Below are 21,515 nucleotides of genomic sequence, written 5' to 3'. Positions count from 1 at the left end.
GAGTTTAATTTCTTTGTGTTTTCTTAAATTAGCCTGCAGATCTGTAAACAGTCGAGCTCCTCTCTTCTTTCTAGATATGTCCAACAATAACAAAGTAACAGAGTCACTAGCACGACGACTCCATAAAATGCTGCCAAGTAAATTTAAATACATCAATGGTAAATGGCCTGTATTTGTATAGGGCTTTACTAGTCCCTAAGGACCCCAAAGCACTTTACACATCCAGTCATCCACACACTGGTGATGGCAAGCTACATTGTAGCCAAAGCCACCCTGGGGCGCACTGACAGAGGCGAGGCTGCCCGGCCCTCTGACCACCACCAGTAGGCAACGGGTGAAGTGTCTTGCCCAAGGACACAATGACCGAGACTGTCTGAGCCGAGGCTCGAACCGGCAACCTTCCGATTACAAGACGACCTGCCAACTCTTGAGCCACGATCGCCCCATGAAGTCTTTCACATATCTCATTCTGGTCCCCCACACTTCATCTATTTCTTTTTATGGCCTCTGATTGTGGACTTGTCATGGTCTTCTTTTTCTTTCCTTTGTCTATGTGTGTGTGTGTTTATAATTCTGCTTGTGCGTTTTGGAAGTGGAGCCTTGTCCCGGCTCATGCACTTCTCCTGCCTGCGTACCTGGAAGCGGTTCAATAATCACTCACCTGTGTGCAATTTGATGATTACTCACCCACTACCTAAGGCTAAAGAGTTCCCTCAGCTGCTGCCAGATTGTTTCACCGACTGTGGTGGTGTTATTTGGCTCCTTGTGTAGTATGTTTTTTTTTTTGTTGTTGTTGTTTTTTTAGACTAACCTGAATATGTTCTGCACAGATGCTTCCAGACATCATGGGTCTGCAGAGATACACCTGTCTGCAAGAAAAGGAAACCTGCTGAGAAAGAGTTGAGGAGAGGAAGAGATGTGAGAAGGAAAGCTGTCCATCTGCTTGCCCAGAAAGAAGACATTCAAACAGTTCTCTTGTTGCAGTTCAGTGTTTATTGCCTGTGAAACAAAACATCTGTTGAACATTTATTCTTGGTTTCTGCTTTCAAGCCCAGATCTTGTTCATTTCATGGCAGTAATCTACTTGTTACTGCTAACCGTCAGTACAGCATTCATATAATGAGAGGGACTTCTTCACATATAAATTATTGTATGAGTTCCACAGGTTTCTGTACCTGGACAATCACTTAATACACATGCTTCTTGTAAGAAATGTTATTAGAAGACATAATATACATTTTCATTTTTATCCATATGGCACAAATCAATGAAACTACAGGTGTGTCTTGAACACACAAAAACACAAACCTCACTTACTGTACTCAACCCTAAAGGGCTTAGAAACATGATGTTCTGAATGGCCTTTACCCTTGACGGAAAGGACAGGTTCTTCAGCGTGCACATTAAATAAATATGCAGGACGTCTTTCTTTGAGCTGCACCACATCACTAAAATTAGAAACATCCTGTCTGAGAGCAATGTTGAAAAGCTAATCCATACATTTATTAATTCTAGCCTGGACTATTGTAATTCATTATTGTCAGGTTGCTCTAAAAGCTCCTTGAAAAGCCTTCCTCTGATCCAGTGCTGCGATGAGAATACTGACAGGTGAAACAGAGAGAAAGAGATCATATTTCTCCCATATTAGCTTCTCTTTACTGCGACCCCATCAAGTCCCTAATTGAATATAAAATTCTTTTCACATATAAAATCTTTAATAATCAGGTCCCATAGTACCAGATCATCCTAACACAGAACTTACTTTCTCTCAGTCAGCAGGCTTACTTTTGGTTCTTAGGGTTTGACAAGTTAGCAACAGCTATAAACTCTCTGTCCATCACATCACTTTCCTGCTTTGGACCTACTTTAAACTGTGTTGTCCCATTTAATTGCCACTCTTTCATTTCATTTTTCTTATTGAGTGTCTACAGTACTTTTCATTTTGTTCTGCTTGTTGTTCATGATCTCTATACTGCCTATATATCCTGAGCCTGGTTCTGCTGGCACTCTCTGCCATAGGTTGGTAAAATAACGCATAGAAGAACGAAATATATTATATATGAAATATAATACTATACATAATTATAACTATACAATTTTCTCCTGATGCCAAGCTATAAAAACAAAAGTAATGTATACAATTCTCCAATCATTTCAGTTTATTCATACAATTTATTTGATAATTATTTTTATTCAGTGTAGCATAACCAATTACCCTTTTTCTCGAATAGGAAGTTAAAGTATAAGGCAGCACTATGATTACATTTGTATTTTAAATGGATGTACCTGCTGAAGTCCAAAGTGTCAAGACTTTAAACTATATATATAATTTAAAGTCTTGACACTTTGATTCAACTGTTGCAGGTTTGCTCTAAGATGTGGGAGCCACCAGATGTCGCTGTACCTGCTGTTTGACACCACAAAGCTTCCATTTGTTTTCTGACATACTGAAAAGAGAGCTACAAAGCTTTGCAAGGCTTCCTCCATTAAGATGGGAAAATGTGTAGATAGAAACAAAATTTCACAAATTAGCATTTCAGCCATATGCTAATAAATGATGTATTTTCATGAACTTAATGAGATTATATTAAACTCAGATCAGATTATGTAGGGTGAAAATATAATACGATAATATGATGAAAACAAAACCAAAAAGAAAATCACAGGATCATCATGAGAAAGATCTAGAATCAGCCCTAAGAGCATGTTGAAGAACTGAAGGCAGTTGGGACCATAGTAGGGTTGGCAACCTTTCAACTATCAAATAAGGGAGACTCTGGGAGACTCAACCAGCTGGGCATAGTGTAAATATGGAGTGTATGTGACATTGCAGGTAATGGTCAATATACATGACATTTAAGTTAGAATAAGGGACAGACCAATTTTGCTCATTATACAGGATGTCCTGGCTGAAACAGGACAGCAAATGGAGTGTTTAAATGGTGAATATGACCCAAAGAACACCAGTCAAGCATGTCGGTGGAAACATGCTGAGGGTATTAGATGACTTCACTACATGGAGGGGTCATGTACATTAAAATCTTGGACTGATCCATACCACTATGATCCACAGTAATGATATTAGAATGTCATTCGTACTGGAGAAGTGTAGTTGGATGGCAACAAAGACAGGGAAAGTCAGAACTGAGGGGATTGCACTACCAGAAGGAAGATAGCTACGAGTACCTCAGTATCCCACAGGCAAATGCGAACCATGAAGAGGCCACTAGAAGAGCCGCAACCACAAGAGACTGGCTGAGACTGGAGACTGAGAACTAGTGAGGGTCAGAACCACTATCCAGGATGAAACAACAAGCATCCATGAGTTAGGAAGATGGCCACTACTAATCATGTGCCAAGTGAATACCTCAGGCAAGGAAACCCTAGAAGGAAGAGGAGCAAGGAAAGGAACCATCATGGAAGGACAGACACCTGCATGGGATGTAGCACTGGCTGCACCGGCTGTGCACAGTCTGCACATTTGCAGGCTGTGCAAAGATTGCTCTCAGACAATCCAGCACATATGGGTAGGGTGCAAGATGCTGGCAGGCAGGGCATACATGGAACACTATAGTGTACAGGAACATCTGTGCTGAGTATGAGAGAGGACAGCAGTCTTAGGAAAATCAAAGATACTGCGCAGAACCCTCAAGCTCGCAGGCCTCTGGTAGAGGACCGGAGCTTAAAGAACAAAGTGCGCCCACAGGACAAGAGGGATATTTTTATTTTATTTTTTTTAACATATATAAAATACAGAATAATTCATCGAAATCCGTATCAAATTAAATAATTAAGTCATTCAGAAGACAGCAAAGTTATGACAAATTAAACTAATTCTGTACTTGGTTTATTGGTTTACTAAAGCTTTAAATTGTGTACATACAGCCTGTAGTGATGTGGAAAAATACTCATAATTATGATTACATTCACATGAATTTCAGTACTAGTATCCAATCTAAGGACTGAACTCATCTTCAGTCATGACCAAGCATGATGGAAGTCTCCTCAACACGCTCACTTACAAGCTCTTAATGAGTCCCACAACTCCTCCAGCGCATCTCATTAATATTAGTTTACATCACACCCTTACAAGGTTCACTGGCTATGACTAGTAAACAAGAGCAACTTTCCACACATGTCTGAGGAGAGAAGAAGACAAGTGAACAACATACCACTACAAATTTGATGAACCCAAATTTTCCATCCATATATCCGTGCTCAGGCTGTGAACCTTTGAAAGACACATCTGTTCTCGTATCATTATATACAGTGCTGTGCAAAAGTTTTAGACAGATAAGAAAAATGCTGTAAACAAAGAATGCTTTTAAAAATGGTAAAACATTTATTTTCATCAATCAACAAAATCCAGTGAATGAACGAAAGAGAAATCGAAATCAAATCAATATTTGGTATGACCACCCTTTGCCTTCTTCTAGGTACACTTACACACAGTTTTTGAAGGAACTCGGCTGTTAGGTTGTTCCAAACATCTTGGAGAACTAACCACAGATCTTTTGTGGATGTAGGCTTCCTCACATGCTTCTGTCTCTTCATGTAAACCCAGACACACTTGATGATGTTGATATCAGGGCTCTGTGGGGGCCATACGATCACTTCCAGTACTTCTTGTTCTTCTTTATGCTGAAGAGAGTTCTTAATGACTTTGGCTGTATGTTTGGGGTCGTTGTCCTGCTGCAGAACACATTTGGGGCCAATAAACAATCATTTATATTTCTGAAAGCATTTTTTGTCTGCAGCATTTTTTCACACCTGCCTAAAACTTTACAGTACTGTATGTGCAATTCAATAGGAAGTTCCTCCCAGTTATTCCCCTAAACTGTAGACAACACACAATAGATGCAATACATTTATTCTCTTATGTTGTCCTGATTCATAACTAACTCCACGGATTTATTGGTTTTTATATGAAACACTTTAATTTACTTCCAATATGCTAACTCAAGTTAGTTTTAGTTTTTTCCACACTATTTTAAAAATCCATGATAATAGAATTAATGTCTTTGAACTGCAATGTCACATACTGAACACAAGATGGGAGCATTCTATCAAACATTACATAAAAGTAATGCTACTGTTACAGAATGCTTTTCTTTGTGTATCACTTTTCTTTCCTTTTTCATATATAAAAAAACAGCCAACAACTTTAGATTCTGTTTATCCCAAAATGCTGAAGATTTCACACCAGTTAATGTAACATCAGTTATGATGAAATTGAGCATGTGCCTGACTGCATGGGTGGAAGTGGAGACGCCGGCAGCAACTTTAACTCATTAAACAGGAGGGAAATACGTAATACCCGACTGATGTTTTTATCCCCCTGCTTTTAACAGAAGTCATATTTTAATCATTGTTTTTTTTGGCCTTGTGGGTGAAATTTGTAACCAATAAGATTAAACTCTGGAAAGCAGGACCATTTTAAAGATGACTGTTATTGTTAGTCAGCTCCACGACAATTAAATCAAACATGGCACAGTCTTTTTGTGAAGTGATGTGATGAGTCCCATCTTCATTTATTCAAGACGAAAGAAATGATTATTGATTTTAGAAGACACCCTCATCCACACAAGATGATTAAGAGTCAGACTGTGTGCAATCCTATAAATAGCACAGAACAATTATTGACTGAGAAACCACGATGACGTCTTATTATTGTGTGTTTAATGGGTCTGTTTTGGCCCTTGGTGTCATGGTTTGGATACATATTTGTGAAAATTAGAAACTCACTCGAATTGTTAAATAGTCTGGCAGGCTGATTGGTGAGCCACGGCTGAAACCAGCATCCCTGTACGTCAGACAGTTTGAACTTTCAGTTTCACCCAGAAGGAAGAAACTGAATAGTATTGTTTAAAAATAGCTTTGCTCCAGCAGCATCACTTAGATAAAAGAAATCTTTTATTACTTGGATGAAATGCAGGCAATTTTTGACACTGTGTTATATTATGCTTATCTGCTGTTAGGGTCGTTTTGAAAAATGTGTAGGTGTGAATGGATGACTACCTACCCTACTGTAACCTGAGCCTACCTACAGATACAAATAAAGTAACATGAGCCCATAGGTTGTATAGATTTCAAACACTTAGAAAATCCTCTATACTTAGTAAATGCTTCTGAGATGGAAGCATCTTCTTGTCATTCAACAAGTGTTTCTAAAATATGAATATTATGAATTCATACCTGCACTGAATCGTTTGTGATAACCTTAAATTGAAATGAACACCGCACAAAAGCAGAGACAGTCTTGTGATCTGTTTTTTGTTTCTTTGTGGTTTTTGGTCAGACTCAGTAGCAAAACATTATTTCTTAAAATCAGACATGAATATGAGATTTTGACAGTAATTTAAATTCAGACGCTTTTAAATAAAAACAAATGAATTGATTCTTGACATGAACAGGTGGCACATGCATATTTAAACAGGTAAGCTCTCCAAAGAAAGGACACTCAAATCAGCCTGGTGTGAGAAAGCATTGTCAACTGTCTTTCTGGACCGACGCAGACACAAAAGAGTGTAGACAAATAAAGTGTGATTTTATGTGTGTTGATTTAGCAGTAATTATATTAAATGAGAAAATAATTATTTTTATATAAGCACTTGAGGATGCCTTACAGAGACAGCCTCCCTGCATTACATTCCAGTTTATGCTGCCACCTGGTGCAAATCAATGCATATACTGTAAACTCTCTCAAATGCAGGAAATTGAGTAAATGAACTCTTCACCACTCCTACACCATGCACTTTACTATTCCAGGTCTTTACACCTGAAAATGGAAAGACACACTGAAAGTTGAACTCTGATTTTCCAACAATTACCCCGTGAGGTCTAAGTGATCATCAGTGGCGAGTATCTAACCCCAGTGTTTTCACAGTGTGTAACTTCTGCAAACTGTTCTTCAAATAATGGTAACTGGGTGTAATAATAAACATTTTTACCAATTACTTTTTTTATTCCCAGGAAATCATTTTGGTTAGTAGTGGAGTTTTGGGGTTTAACCATTTTATTTAATGAGGTTTAACTATTTGTGGAGGCCTAAACAAAGGTATAGGGGAGCATTTAGGAGTATGATGACCTTAGGTAATTCTTATACTTTTATACCTTTTATTTTTTTTAATTCTTAGAACTTCAGAATTGGATGACCATGCCTGTTATAACTTGTGTGTTTACCCCTTCTTTTTGATATCAAGAGATATTCCACAAATAAAGCATCTGTGCTTCACAATATTCATCTGTGTGTGGAAAACTTTGAAACAAGATCATTAAGGTTCACAGTTCACTGAGCCTTGACACCGAAACACATCTAAGAACGGGTCATGAATATGCCATCTCCTAAGCTAGATGATTCTGTTTGTGTGTTCGTTTCAGATGGTTTATTGAACATCCAGCACAGGCTGTTGTTTCTCTTGTCTCCTCTACACAAGGCTGGTCCAGATGATCACAGTGTGCTTGCTGGCAGTGCCTGTGCTGAGTTTGGGACACTGGGGAAAAAAGGCTTTGCAAATCAAATATGCTGTCACATCATCAAAAGGCGTTTCAAACTGTGATTTGAACCAGAAATGGGAAATGATTGTATTTTAAAATGCAAGATACAAGCAAAACTGAATAAATAAAAGTTTTTTTAAAAGCCAAATCAGAGGTTCTTTCACTTGTCTACTTTTTCTCCCCCTGTCACTATGGCTATACACTTCTTTTAATGTTACAGCTTTTTATATATTTTAGCGATAACTGAGTCACACAGTACGTGGAACTGCTCGCCTCGCTATAATCAGCAGGCCTTGTGTGTATTCATGAGTAGATATACGGTGGAAGCAAGTAGCATCTTATTTAGCATCCTTCGACAGGCTTATCATGTCCTAATCAGAGAGAATTGTGACTGTAGATGGAATGAGGCGGGCTGTGATTCACAAGATTTCTTAATGCTGGTTGATGAAGTACCGCAATATATTGGACTAGCTTGATTTCAATTGCTACAAGTTAGAGAAATGTCCCTAAACATAGACTAAAATATCTAAAATCACCTCTGTTACTGTACAAAGCCAAATGGCTTTTTAAGACCAAATGGGTTGTAGTGTAATGTGCAGCTATTGCACTGTACAGATTCCTTAGAGATGTAGGAAAAATGCATATGCTCCCATAATCCAGAAGAGAGCTGATAATGATCATTTCTACTCAAGATTATGAGACTGAGTGTCCCAATGTGTTTAATAGTTAGGACGTGAAATATGAAGTAAAAAGGGACAAACATATAAAAATGTCAAACATGAAACAAACAAATTGGTCAGCTGGAGCTTTTTGTAGTGCTGTAATCAGCTAGGGAAAAACAATGGTTGAAGATCATGACCAAAATTCCCATAGCTTTGTGCAATGAACTTGCAATTTTACTGCCTATGAAATGGTCATTTCCAAGATGGGGACCAGGTCTGCAACCAATCAGTAACCAGCTTCAAAGCAACTTTGTTCCACACATAAGCGATCAGACTACATTTAAAATGGATCAGTCTGCTATCACTCTGAAGGGTTCTTTCTGAATCTAAGATTGACTACAAAATATTAGCAATAATTTGCAAATCTGCGCCAGTCTGTCTGAAAGTGATTGCAGTCAGTTAAACAGTATTTGACGGTTGCCTTTCTTCAGGCAACTGCAACTGCCTTGTAGTTGCCCTAATGTTAAAGTTGCAACAGTATTTCAAACAAAAAGACATTTGACAGATGATGTCACAAATCAGTACTAACAGATGACAAATACAGAACACAAAGCTGCACTGTACAATCTCAGAACAATAGGAAGTGTTATTTATTGTGTCAAATAATTCATTCAATAACTGACTGATGTTACAAACAAAACTTAATCTAATGTAAATTCTTGATTCATATTCAAACAACAGAGCAAACAAAAAGAATGATTTATTTCAGTAGATCACAGAAAATCTAAATATTGAGAATCATATAGAAATCACAATGTTCAAGCTCATTATTTATCAAGCAGTTGTTGAAATTAGATTTAAGGATATCATGGCCCATCTAATAGCTGTGGAGACATTTTAATCCAAAATGTCAACCTGCTGGTTACTCTACAGTGGGAGTCTGAAAAGTCAATAGACTTGGGACGCATCTGATTGGGTCCCCAATTCCTTCTGGAGCATGACAACAACAAATCCAAGCATAAAACCATAGTCAATCCCCAAGTAACCACATACTGCAAACTCTAGCTGTTGGAGCTATTTATCACCTGCTTTCTCAGAAAAGAACTACCCTGAAAGCTAAAGAGCACTGCGACCTAAGGCTGTCCAGCAGATTTACTCAGAAATGAAAGCACACCGACACATTCAAGCACCAACAAATGAAGAAAATGGCTCTCTTTCTCTGTTTATATTATTGCATCATGCTTTCACTGTTTGTCAGACACCTGCTTTGCTCTGCACAATGAAATGGAAACTAAGCAGGATTTCTCCTCCTCGGATAATTAGCTTCAATTCCACACACACAAACACACACCCCTCGGGCCAATAACCCCTTTGACGTCTGAATACACCTCCTGGTAGAGATCATCCAGAGACATGAGAGTGGAAATTGGGTAAATAACTAGACTTTTTCTCTCTCTACTCATCATCCTACTGCCATTCTACCCCCTCCCATCCTTTTTTCATTTCTCTCCATTTTTTCCTCAACGCCATTTTCTTCAGCCCATGAAAAATTTCAATTTCTGCCTGATCAGCTGCAAAATTGAGTGGATCTGCAGACGCACATGCACACGCATGGAGACATAGCTGAAAATAACCTCTATTTGTCATTACCTGTCTGTGACAATGCCAGTGGAGAATGATACACTGATACTGTCACACTCACTGTCCATTAACTGTGAACCAATCCATAGATGAGTCGATGTCGGACAGATAATGACTCAGACTGTATGTTCCTACATGAGGCTGCACTTCCACTGACTCGCTTTAGTGAATTTGATGACACCCTTTATAATGCGAGCCCTTCCACCACCTTTAATCTTATATAAATGTTTACATTTTCTTTTATTTGTAGTCTGTTTCTTTTTGTATATACTACAAATTCAAATACACCTTTGTTCCTTTTGTCCTCAGAGCGATTCTCTAAGACCTTTGTTGCTTTGTTTTCCAAAAATACTGTCTTTCAGAAATATGGCTCTTTGTTTTGCAAAAGAGGGGATGATGAGGTCACAGTGGGAAGCTTCAAAGAGTGTGTCATATTGCTTTCAGGAGAACTGAAATGGATAAATGATTAAGAAGCCCCTCTAGATTTAGAAGTGCAGAGATCTCATTAGAAGACGGTCGCTTGTTTCTTCTGTTACCCTAATTGGGCATGGGTGTACGTGCTCAACTTTTTGATTACCGGCTCCAGTGAATGCATGCTTTATATGATGCAACTGTACCTGTGAGTGCAGTTGTGAGAGAGGGACCCATACATTACATTAGATTAGTGCCCTTTATGCATCTCAGTCTTACTGAAGTGTAGTTTTTATTTTATTCATTCAATGGTGGCCTTGCTGGTGTGTCTTGGGTCATTGTTTTGCTGCATAACCCAGGTACACTGGAGCATCAGGACATGAACTGATGGCCGGTCCAGTCTTTGTACCTGACCATTTTCAGAGGAATGTTTGTTCAGCCACTTAAGTCACAGTAATGTTTTGTCTTAGCTACAATTAATTATTCAAGCAAAGAAAGATGCCTAACTTGAGGGACCAGTTGTGTCTACACATAATAGACAACTTTGCAAAGAATTTCAAGTTGCTTCCGTAGGCATTCTGTTACTAGCAGTGTGTTTCAAGAAGACATTTGTTCCCATTTCTTTAGTTGAAGATTCTTTAGTGAGATTCTGAAAGCTCTATTAGCTTAAAACTATATTTTACCACAGTGTGTCCTTAGAAATTTGGGTTAACTGAACAAGTAGAGGACAAATGAAGACGTGTCAGACCTAAAAGACTGTAATAGATAAACAATATCTGAAAGTGATGTCCTTAAGAAATATGATCATGTCAGCCAATGTCTGACACAAGACCTGAGAGATGCTTTTAGCCCTTCAGTTGATCCGTCTGCTCTTTGCCTGCTTCATCAGAAATGGTCTCAGTGGAAGAGTGGATGCTTTTACATTATATCTGTTGGGACAGAAGTTTCCTCTAACAGAGCCTGCTTATAAAGATTATTTACTCAAACTAATCACAAAAAAATTTAATTCCATCAACTTTACCTACTATTCCATAAATGCAGTTTTAAAAGTTACAGATTAGGTACAAGTCATGAAAATCCAGCAAATATTTCATCTTCCTCAGGGTCTAGTGTTTGAAAAATAATTAAAGTTTGGGAATTATTTTTTTTAATAAAGTGTTTCTTTTTTGTTTTCTTTTTTATTTTATTTTACAGGGCATATAGTCATAGAAATCTGTGTATGTAGAGTGAATGTTGGCACCATCACAACCAATTCAGAACTAAGAAAGCTGCTAACGAGTAGCACATGAGCGTTTGTTCTCTTTTTTTGCAAAAATGTTGTGCTTCATAACAGAGGTTCCAGCTGGGTCACCAATGGAAATTGTTATAACCTCAGGATAAAAATGCTCGGAAACTCAAGTGCCAGTTTTAGGACGTTTACTGACCACTTTTAGAAACAACCACAGCTAGTCGCACACATACAGGAAACTGTCCCACACATAACATTCCGACAGGGAGAACCCTGAAAAACCTCTGAAGGTTCCGGGGTGCAACGCCCCCAAACATACATTAACAACAACACTGTCTATAACACTTCCCCCCCCCTTAAGCAAAAACCCACAACATAGCAATTATGCATAAGTACAAAAAGAGAGGGAGAATTCAACACCACATTATTTTAACAATTCAGTCTATCAGGGGGCTTGTGCTGCCTCTTTGACCTTTTCAGTCCTGCTGCTGGGTTCTCCAGGCTAGGAGCCTGCTGAGCTCCTGTGGCCGGGTTCAATTCAATTCAATTCAATTCAATTCAATTCAATTCAATTCAATTCAATTCAATTTTATTTATATAGCGCCAAATCACAACATAAGTCGCCTCAAGGCGCTTCATAGATACAGAGAAAAACCCAACAATCATATGACCCCCTATGAGCAAGCACTTTGGCAACAGTGGGAAGGAAAAACTCCCTTTTAACAGGAAGAAACCTCCGGCAGAACCAGGCTCAGGGAGGGGCGGGGCCACCTGCTGCGACCGGTTGGGGTGAGAGGAGGAAGACAGGATAAAAGACATGCTGTGGAAGAGAGACAGAGGTTAATAACAGATATGATTCAATGCAGAGAGGTCTGTTAATACATAGTGAGTGAGAAAGGTGACTGGAAAGGAAAAACTCAATGCATCATGGGAATCCCCCGGCAGCCTATGTCTATTGCAGCATAACTAAGGGAGGATTCAGGGTCACCTGGTCCAGCCCTAACTATATGCTTTAGCAAAAAGGAAAGTTTTAAGCCTAATCTTAAAAGTAGAGATAGTGTCTGTCTCCCGAATCCAAACTGGAAGCTGGTTCCACAGAAGAGGGGCCTGAAAACTGAAGGCTCTCCCTCCCATTCTACTTTTAAATACTCTAGGAACAACAAGTAGGCCTGCAGAGCGAGAGCGAAGTGCTCTAATAGGGTGATATGGTACTACAAGGTCATTAAGATAAGATGGGGCCTGATTATTTAAGACCTTGTATGTGAGGAGCAGGATTTTGAATTCAATTCTGGATTTAACAGGAAGCCAATGAAGGGAAGCCAAAACAGGAGAAATCTGCTCCCTCTTTCTAGTCCCTGTCAGGACTCTTGCTGCAGCATTTTGGATTAGCTGAAGGCTTTTCAGTGAGTTTTTTGGACATCCTGATAATAATGAATTACAGTAGTCCAGCCTGGAAGTAATAAATGCATGAACTAGTTTTTCAGCGTCACTCTGAGACAGGATATTTCTAATTTTAGAGATGTTGCGCAAATGGAAGAACGCAGTCTTACATATTTGTTTAATATGTGCGTTGAAGGACATGTCCTGGTCAAAAATGACTCCAAGGTTCCTCACAGCGTTACTGGAGGCCAAGGTAATGCCATCCAGAGTAAGAATCTGCTTAGATACCATATTTCTAAGCTTTTCAGGGCTGAGTACAATAACCTCAGTTTTATCTGAATTAAGAAGCAGAAAGTTAGCGGCCATCCAGGTCTTTATGTCTTTAAGACATTCCTGCAGTTTAACTAATTGGTGTGTGTTATCTGGCTTCATGGACAGATAGAGCAGGGTGTCATCTGCATAGCAGTGAAAATGTATGCTATGTCTTCTAATGATACTGCCTAAGGGAAGCATGTATAGTGTAAACAGAATTGATCCTAGCACTGAACCCTGTGGAACTCCATAATTAACCTCAGTGTGTGAAGAGGACTCTCCATTTACACGCACAAACTGGAGTCTATTAGATAGATATGATACAAACCACTGCAGTGCAGTACCTGTAATACCTACAGCATGTTCTAATCGCTCTAATAGGATATTATGGTCGACAGTATCGAATGCTGCACTAAGGTCTAGCAGGACAAGCACAGAGATGAGTCCACTGTCAGAGGCCATAAGAAGATCATTTGTAACCTTCACTAAAGCTGTTTCTGTGCTGTGATGAGCTCTGAAACCTGACTGAAACTCTTCAAATAAACCATTCCTCTGCAGATGATCTGTTAGCTGTTTGACAACTACTCTTTCAAAGATTTTTGATATGAAAGGAAGGTTGGAGATTGGCCTATAATTAGCTAAGACTGCTGGGTCTAGAGATGGCTTTTTGAGTAAAGGTTTAACTACAGCTAGCTTGAAGGCCTGTGGTACATAGCCGATCATTAGAGATAGGTTGATCATATTTAAGGTCGAAGAATTAATTAATGGCAGGACTTCTTTGAGCAGTTTTGTAGGAATGGGGTCTAAAAGACACGTTGATGGTTTGGAGGAAGTAATTATTGAAGTTAACTCAGAAAGATCAATTAGAGAAAAAGAGTCTAACTTAACAACAATGGTACTAAGAGTAGCTGTAAATAATATTACATCTGTGGGATGATTACTGGTAATTTTTTCTCTAATGATAAAAATTTTATTTGTGAAGAAGTTCATGAAGTCATTACTAGTTAACGTTAAAGGGATTGTTGGCTCAAAAGAGCTCTGACTTTTTGTCAGCCTGGCTACAGTGCTGAAGAGAAACCTGGGGTTGTTCTTATTTTCTTCAATCAGTGATGAATAGTAAGATGTTCTGGCTTTGCGGAGGGCTTTCTTATAAAGCAGCAAACTATTTCTCCAGGCTAAATGATGATCCTCTAAATTTGTGACACGCCATTTCCTCTCCAGATTACGAGTCATCTGCTTTAGGGTATGGGTTCGGCTCAGGTGACTTAGATTGCTCCACCAGCCCTTCTGGTGATACTGAAGAACCAATCCCGATCTCAGGGGCTGCTGACATGACTTCCTCTTCGGGTGAACCACTCTGAGGCCCCACAATGTCCACAGCCCTGTCTCCACCATGTGCGTGCGAACCACTCTGAGCCCTCTTCTCAGCTCCATCCGTGCGGGCTCTCACATGATCCTTGTGCCTGCGAACTTGTCTGCCATCCAACAACTCCACCACAAAAGATACTGGCCCTGAACTGTGGTGAATGACGCCAGGCAGGCAGCCACCGTGAGCCACCCGTAAAGTTTTTGATATACACACAGTCTCCCTGCTTGAAAACACAGCCTCTGGCATGTAGATCATGTCTCACCTTCTGCCCACCCTGTGACTGGGTGACTCTGGCTCCCACATCTGGGCGAAGAAGGTCCAGATGAGATCTGGGCTTCCTCCCCATCAGCAACTCCGCTGGGGACAAGCTTGTGGTTGTATGAGGCGTGATGCGATACTGAAACAGGAAACGGCAGAGCCTCCTCTATGGAAAGACCTGCCATTTTTTTTAGACCGTTTTTCAGTGTCTCCACGGCGCGCTCCGCTAAGCCATTGGAGGCAGGGTGGTAGGGTGCTTTGCGGATATGTCGGATCCCATTTCTCTCCATAAATTCTTGGAAAACCCCACTTGTGAACGTGGGCCCATTGTCCGTGACCACTGCCTCAGGTAATCCATGTGTTGCAAAGATTCTCCGGAGTGTGTCTGTGACGACTGGGGCTGTGATGGTCGGCATTATGTGGGCATCCAACCATTTTGAATGCGCATCCACCAACACCAGGAACATGTGGCCCAAAAAGGGGCCGGCAAAATCTAGATGAAGCCTGGACCATGGACGGCCAGGCCACTCCCATGGGTGGAGTGGGGCAGGTGGTGGCATTTTTTGGTTTGACTGACATTGAGAACAGGCTTTTACCTTGTCTTCCAAGGCACTGTCCATTCCCGGCCACCACACGAATGACCTTGCCAGACTTTTCATTCGAGAAATCCCTGGATGAGCCTCATGCAACACTTCAATGATCTGTGACCGACCTGGAGGCGGAACAATGACTCGGGAACCCCACAGGATGCAGCCATCTTGAACACTGAGCTCCTGCTGACGCTTGGCATACGGTTTGAGCTGATCCTGCTCCACTGTTGCTGGCCAGCCCTGCAACAGCCACTGTTTAACCTGAGATAACTCTGGATCCCGTTCAGTCCATGCTTTGATGTTTTTAGCACAGACCGGAGAGTTCGCCAACCTGTCCAGCAAAAACACAGTTTCTGGGGGCAAGTTCGACTGGTCGGGGACCTCCGGGAGGGGGAGGCGGCTGACAGCATCTGCATTCGCATTTTCAGGTCCCGCCTTATAAACAATGCGATACTGGTATGCCGACAGTGTTAATGCCCAGCGCTGAACCCGGGCTGAAGCCATGGGTGGGATGCCTTTTGTTTCACTAAAGAGACTCAGGAGGGGCTTATGGTCTGTAACAACAGTAAATGGGCGGCCATACAGGTACTGATGAAATCGTTTCACAGCAAAAACTATTGCTAAGCCTTCCTTCTCAAGCTGTGAATAGCCCTTTTCTGCTGCTGTGAGCGTGCGTGACGCATATCCGACCGGTTTCTCTTCCCCCTCTTCCATGCGATGGGAAAGAACAGCTCCTATGCCATACGGGGAGGCATCACAGGACAGGACCACCTCCTTCTCCGGATCAAAATGCACCAGGAGCGGTGCCGATTGTAACAGTTCTTTTACCTGTCTGAAGGCCTTCTCCTGTGCTTGGGACCACCTCCACTGACTGTCTTTGTGCAGTAGCCCATACAGGGGAGCAAGCATGCTGAAGAGGTCAGGCAAAAACTTCCCATAATAGTTCACTAAGCCCAAGAATGATCTTAGTTCAGCTACATTCTTTGGACTCGGGGCTTCTTTTACTGCCCTCACTTTCTCTTCCAGTGGGGACAGGCCCTGTGCAGAGATGCGATGACCCAGGTATGTCACACTAGGGGCTTGGAAAACACACTTACTGCGCTTCAAACGCAACCCAGCTTCTGAGAGCTTCTTCAACACCTGCTCAAGGTTACGCAGATGCTCCTCTTCTGTTTTACCTGTAACTAAAATGTCATCCAAGTAAACAGCAACACCAGGAATGTTTTGCAGAAGATTGTCCATGGTGCGCTGAAAGATAGCCGGACTGGATGCAACGCCAAACACCAGGCGGTTGTACTTGAACAACCCCTTGTGTGTGTTTATTGTCACATATTGTTTTGATTCCTCATCCAGCAGCAACTGCTGGTAAGCATGACTCATATCCAACTTTGTGAATGTCCGACCATCCGCCAGTGTGGCAAACAGGTCATCCACTCGAGGCAGAGGGTAGGCGTCGAGCTGAGAGGCTTGGTTTACTGTCAGTTTGTAATCACCGCATATACGCACCCCTTTCAACACTGGTACAATCGGGGCTGCCCAGTCCGAGAACTCTATTGGCTCAATGACCCCTATCTGTTGTAGTCTCTCCAACTCTGCTTCCACCTTGGCCTTCATGGCGTATGGTACAGTGCGTGGTTTGAAAAAGCGTGGCCGGGCAAAAGGGTCCACACACAGCTTCACAGTGGTGCCCCGGAGAGTGCCCAATTCATTCTTGAACACATCTGGATACTTTCCCAGTAACTCTGCTATTACCGTTACATACCTGATTTCCCTCCAGTTCAGGCGGATCTTCTGCAGAAGGTCACGACCCAGCAGACTAGGCCCCTTCCCATTCACGACCAGTAGTGTTGCTGCAGCTTCTTGACCCTGATATGCTGCATGCACCTCTATAACACCAAGCAGGGGAATGCATTCACCCGTGTACTGTCTAAGGCTTATCTCAGTCGCTTGGAGAGCTGGTGCCCTGCCCGAGTGCCACAAGCTGTGGTAGGTGGCTTGGCTGATCACCGAAGCTGAAGCCCCTGTATCCACCTCCATTTGTAGCTCCTTCCCATTTACCTGGATAGTGGCATAGATGGGCTCCGCACAGCACTTATTAAAGCCAACCAGATTAAACATGTTGAAAACACACTCATCCTCCTCAGGCGCCATGCCCTGCAGGTGATGCGTGTTTAGTTTGTGTTTTGTCTTCCATTCCTTCTTTGATTTCTCCTTAGTGCCCCTGCATTTCTTGGCTAAGTGCCCCTTTTTCTTGCAGTTATGGCAGGTACTGTCTTTGAAAACACAGTCCTTGGCAAAGTGTGCTCCCCCACACCGGTAACACTCCAAAAGCTCCCTCGGTTTGCCCCTCACACTCCGAGATACATGATGCACCTCGGTTGAGTGCATATTGTTGTTAGCTTTCCGAATGTCTTTAGTGTTATTAGCTGCCGTTTCTATTGCCTGAGCAATTTCCAAAGCTTTCTTAAAGTCCAGTGTGGGCTCCCCCAACAACCGACGCTGCATGCCATCATCATTTATACCACACACCAACCTGTCACAGAGCATGTCATCCAGCACGCCTCCAAACTCACAGTGCTCCGATAGCTGTCTCAGCTCCGTCATATACGCAGCCACCGAAACTCCCGGCTTGCATGAATGAGTGTGGAATTTGAACCGCTGAACAATCACGGAGGGTTTCGGGCAGTGATGATTTTGCACCAACGTCACCAGTTCTTTGAAACTGAAGTCCCCGGGTTTCCGAGGCGTCGTCAGGTTACGTATCAACTTGTAGGTCCTCGCTCCACACGCACTGAGAAGAACTGACCTTTTTTTTCCTTCGTCCGAAATGTCGTTTGCCAAGAAAAAGTGTTCCAGCCTCTCGACATATTCAATCCAGTCGCCGTCTCCCTCGGCGAACTCCGTGAGCGATCCGATCGTAGCCATAGATACGAAGCGGTAGTCCAACTGCAAAATCCGTAGCAAAAACTCAAAACTGTCCGCGTTCGGCTTTTATCCTCGTCGCCAAAAAGGTGTTATAACCTCAGGATAAAAATGCTCGGAAACTCAAGTGCCAGTTTTAGGACGTTTACTGACCACTTTTAGAAACAACCACAGCTAGTCGCACACATACAGGAAACTGTCCCACACATAACATTCCGACAGGGAGAACCCTGAAAAACCTCTGAAGGTTCCGGGGTGCAACGCCCCCAAACATACATTAACAACAACACTGTCTATAACAGAAATCATCATTAAGATTGGCCCATCTACAGTAGACTTTTTGGCATCACACTTGGAAAATAACATCAATCTTTCAACCAACTTTCCTGGTAACTTTCTTTGAGAGCAGCAGGGTCTAATTTAAACCTTTACCATTTAAACCAGGGGTCCCCAATCCCAGTCCACGAGGGCCAGTGTCCCTGCAGGTTTTAGATGTTTCCTTGATCCATCACAGCTGATTTAAATGGCTAAATGACCTCCTCAACATGTCTTGAAGTTCTCCAGAGGCCTGGTAATGAACTAATCATGTGATTCAGGTGTGTTGACCCAGAGTGAGATCTAAAACCTGCAGGGACACTGGCCCTCATGGACTGGGATTGGGGACCCCTGATCTAAACTCTCATGTTCTTTTTGCTAATAAAGTGTGTGGAGTAATTAAGCCAAGATGTTAAGAACTATTTACAGGCTTTAGAAATTTCTTATGTATATGATTCCAAAGAGTCTGGCAAGGAATTTAAAAAAGAGATCTCTAAATTATTTGAAATACATCATACATAACAGTCAGCCCAGGAGCAGACTGTTTGATGTGAAAGAAGTCTCCAATAAACCCCAAATTTCATTACATCATCTGCAGGCAACTCTTGCAACAGCTGGTGTCAAAGGAGAGTGATTTCACAAATCTGAATAGCATGGGATCCGTATCCAAAAGTAGAAGAAAAAAAATCTCACATTCACTGCAGCTCATGTTGGTGGAAATATTTCAGTTTGGGGTTACTTTGCTCCTTCGGGAACTGAGAAGCCTAAAGTCACTGATTTAACTATGGATTCCACATCATGCGCTTAGAAGGTAATGTAAGGCCATCTTTCTAAAATTTTCATTTTGAACTAGGATAGGACTTTTCAGTAGGGTAACAAAATAAGTTAGCTTGCAAATCCACTAAGGAATGGCCTAGAAAGAAAAAATGGAGGATTATGGCGTGCTCTGGTGAAAAAAAAGCCTAGATTTTAAACCTTCTGAATTAATATTTTTCAGCAGAGGAAATTTTATATGGAACAAATTTAGGTCAAACATTTAGGCAAACCCAATGGCAGACTGTGGCACAGTTATACAAAATGCTTCCAAGAAGGATTTTCTGCTAAAGGGTAAGGGGTATCAGTTCCTGATGGTAAGACTATATTAGCTATAAGAGTTTGTATGTTCTCCCTGCGTCATGAATTCTGGATGAGAACCCCAAATGCAGACTATAATATAGGCAGGTGAAATGACACTTACAGCATACCTTAAATGAATAGCAGCTGTAACAGTCCAACTGAAAACAAGTTGAAAAGGGGAACAAAAATTCAAGGAAGACATAATAGAACTGTCACAAAAGACTCTGTAAGGAAAAACTAAAACCAAAAATGACAAGAAACACTACAAACAGACAGTAAACAGTAAAAGCAGACTGCAAGCAGTTCAGGAGGACAAACAAATGCACTGACAAAGGACTGAGTGGGCTAATATGCACACTCACTGACGGATAATGGGAATCAGACACAGATGGAAGGAATGACACACAGCTTCACACAATCAGCAGAAGAGTGGAGGAACACAGGAAACACCTAACTACCAAAATAAAACAGGAAATGAAGAACAGTGACTGACAAAAACTGACAATGACTAAACTGATAAGTAAATAAAACTAACTGAACCTCAGAATATAAACAAGGCAAAGACAAACAGGAAAAAAATAAACAAACTGGAAAACACAGCTCAAACACCATGACTATGAACAAACTACGATTCATATAGAATTAGATCATTTGTGATAAGATAATTGGTGTTTAACCAGATAATTACTCTGGATGGCATTTCCTTGGCGTCAGGTAACACTGTGAGGAATCTTGGGGTCATTTCTAAACAGGATTTGTGCATATTAAACTAATATGTCAGGCTACGTTCTTGGATTTGTGCTATATTTCTAAAATTAGATACATTGTGTCTAAATTATTAACAGCCTGTAGTTGATCCAAAATGCTGCAGTAAGAGTACTGACAGGGGCTAGAAAGAGCGACCATATTTCTCTCGCTTGGCTTCTCTTCATTGCCTCCCTGTTAAATCCAGAATTGATTCTACATTTTCACGCACAAACTCTTGAATAATCAGGCCCCATCTTATCCTAAAGACCTCATGTATACCTCATATTAGAGCACTTCACTCACAGACTGCAGGCTTGTTGTGGTTCCTAGGATATTTGAAAGTAGAACGGGAGCTAGAGCCTTCAGCCTCCAGGCCCCTCCTCTGTTGAACCAGCTCCCAGTTTGGATTCAGGAGACAGACACTCTCTCTTAAAATTAGGTTAAAACTTTTCTTTTTGATTAAGCTTATAGTTAGGGTTGGATCAGGTGACCCTGAATTCTCCCTTAGTTCTGCTTCAGTAGGCCCAGGCTGCTGGGGACTTCCCATTAATGCTTCTTCACTCACTTTTTTTTCACTCACTGTGTGTTTGCACACCACTTTGCATTTAATCGTTAGTGATTATTAATCTCTAGCTCTTGTCCACAGTGTCCTGTTTTGTCCTTTCTCCCACGCTTTATTCCCAACTGATCATGACAAATGGCTGCCCGTCCCTGAACCTGGTTGTGCTGGAGCTTTCTTCCTGTTAAAGCTGAGTTTTTTCTTCCCACTGTCCCAAGTGCTTGCTCATAGGGTGTTGTCTGATTAATGGGGTTTTCTCTGTATTATAATAGGGTCCTTACCATTCCGTTATAAAGCACCTTATTGTGGATTTGGCAATATATAGATGAAACTGAATAGACTACATTGCATAATATGGCGAACTTGAACTTGAACTCTGAGTCGAAAACCCAGGACCATGATGCCCTGTACATTGCTTCGGGTGCTGTCACTTCCTTCCACCGTTCAAAGCCAAAGAAATACCTGTAAATGGAAACTACTACTGGATGCTTTGAGTCATCGGGAAGAC

General features: G+C 41.4%; 1 pseudogene; it reads right to left on the bottom strand.

The window, feature by feature from the left end:
• Positions 1–14,353: 14,353 nt before the first annotated feature.
• Positions 14,354–18,592, bottom strand: LOC120722641 (annotated as a pseudogene).
• Between the last annotated feature and the right edge of the window lie 2,923 nt (positions 18,593–21,515).

The sequence above is a fragment of the Simochromis diagramma genome, unplaced genomic scaffold (assembly GCF_900408965.1).
Source record: "Simochromis diagramma unplaced genomic scaffold, fSimDia1.1 OVJJ01000705.1, whole genome shotgun sequence".
Lineage (NCBI taxonomy): Eukaryota > Metazoa > Chordata > Actinopteri > Cichliformes > Cichlidae > Simochromis > Simochromis diagramma.
The sequence above is the reverse complement of the archived record's forward strand: the minus strand, read 5'-3'. Positions and strand labels throughout refer to the sequence as shown.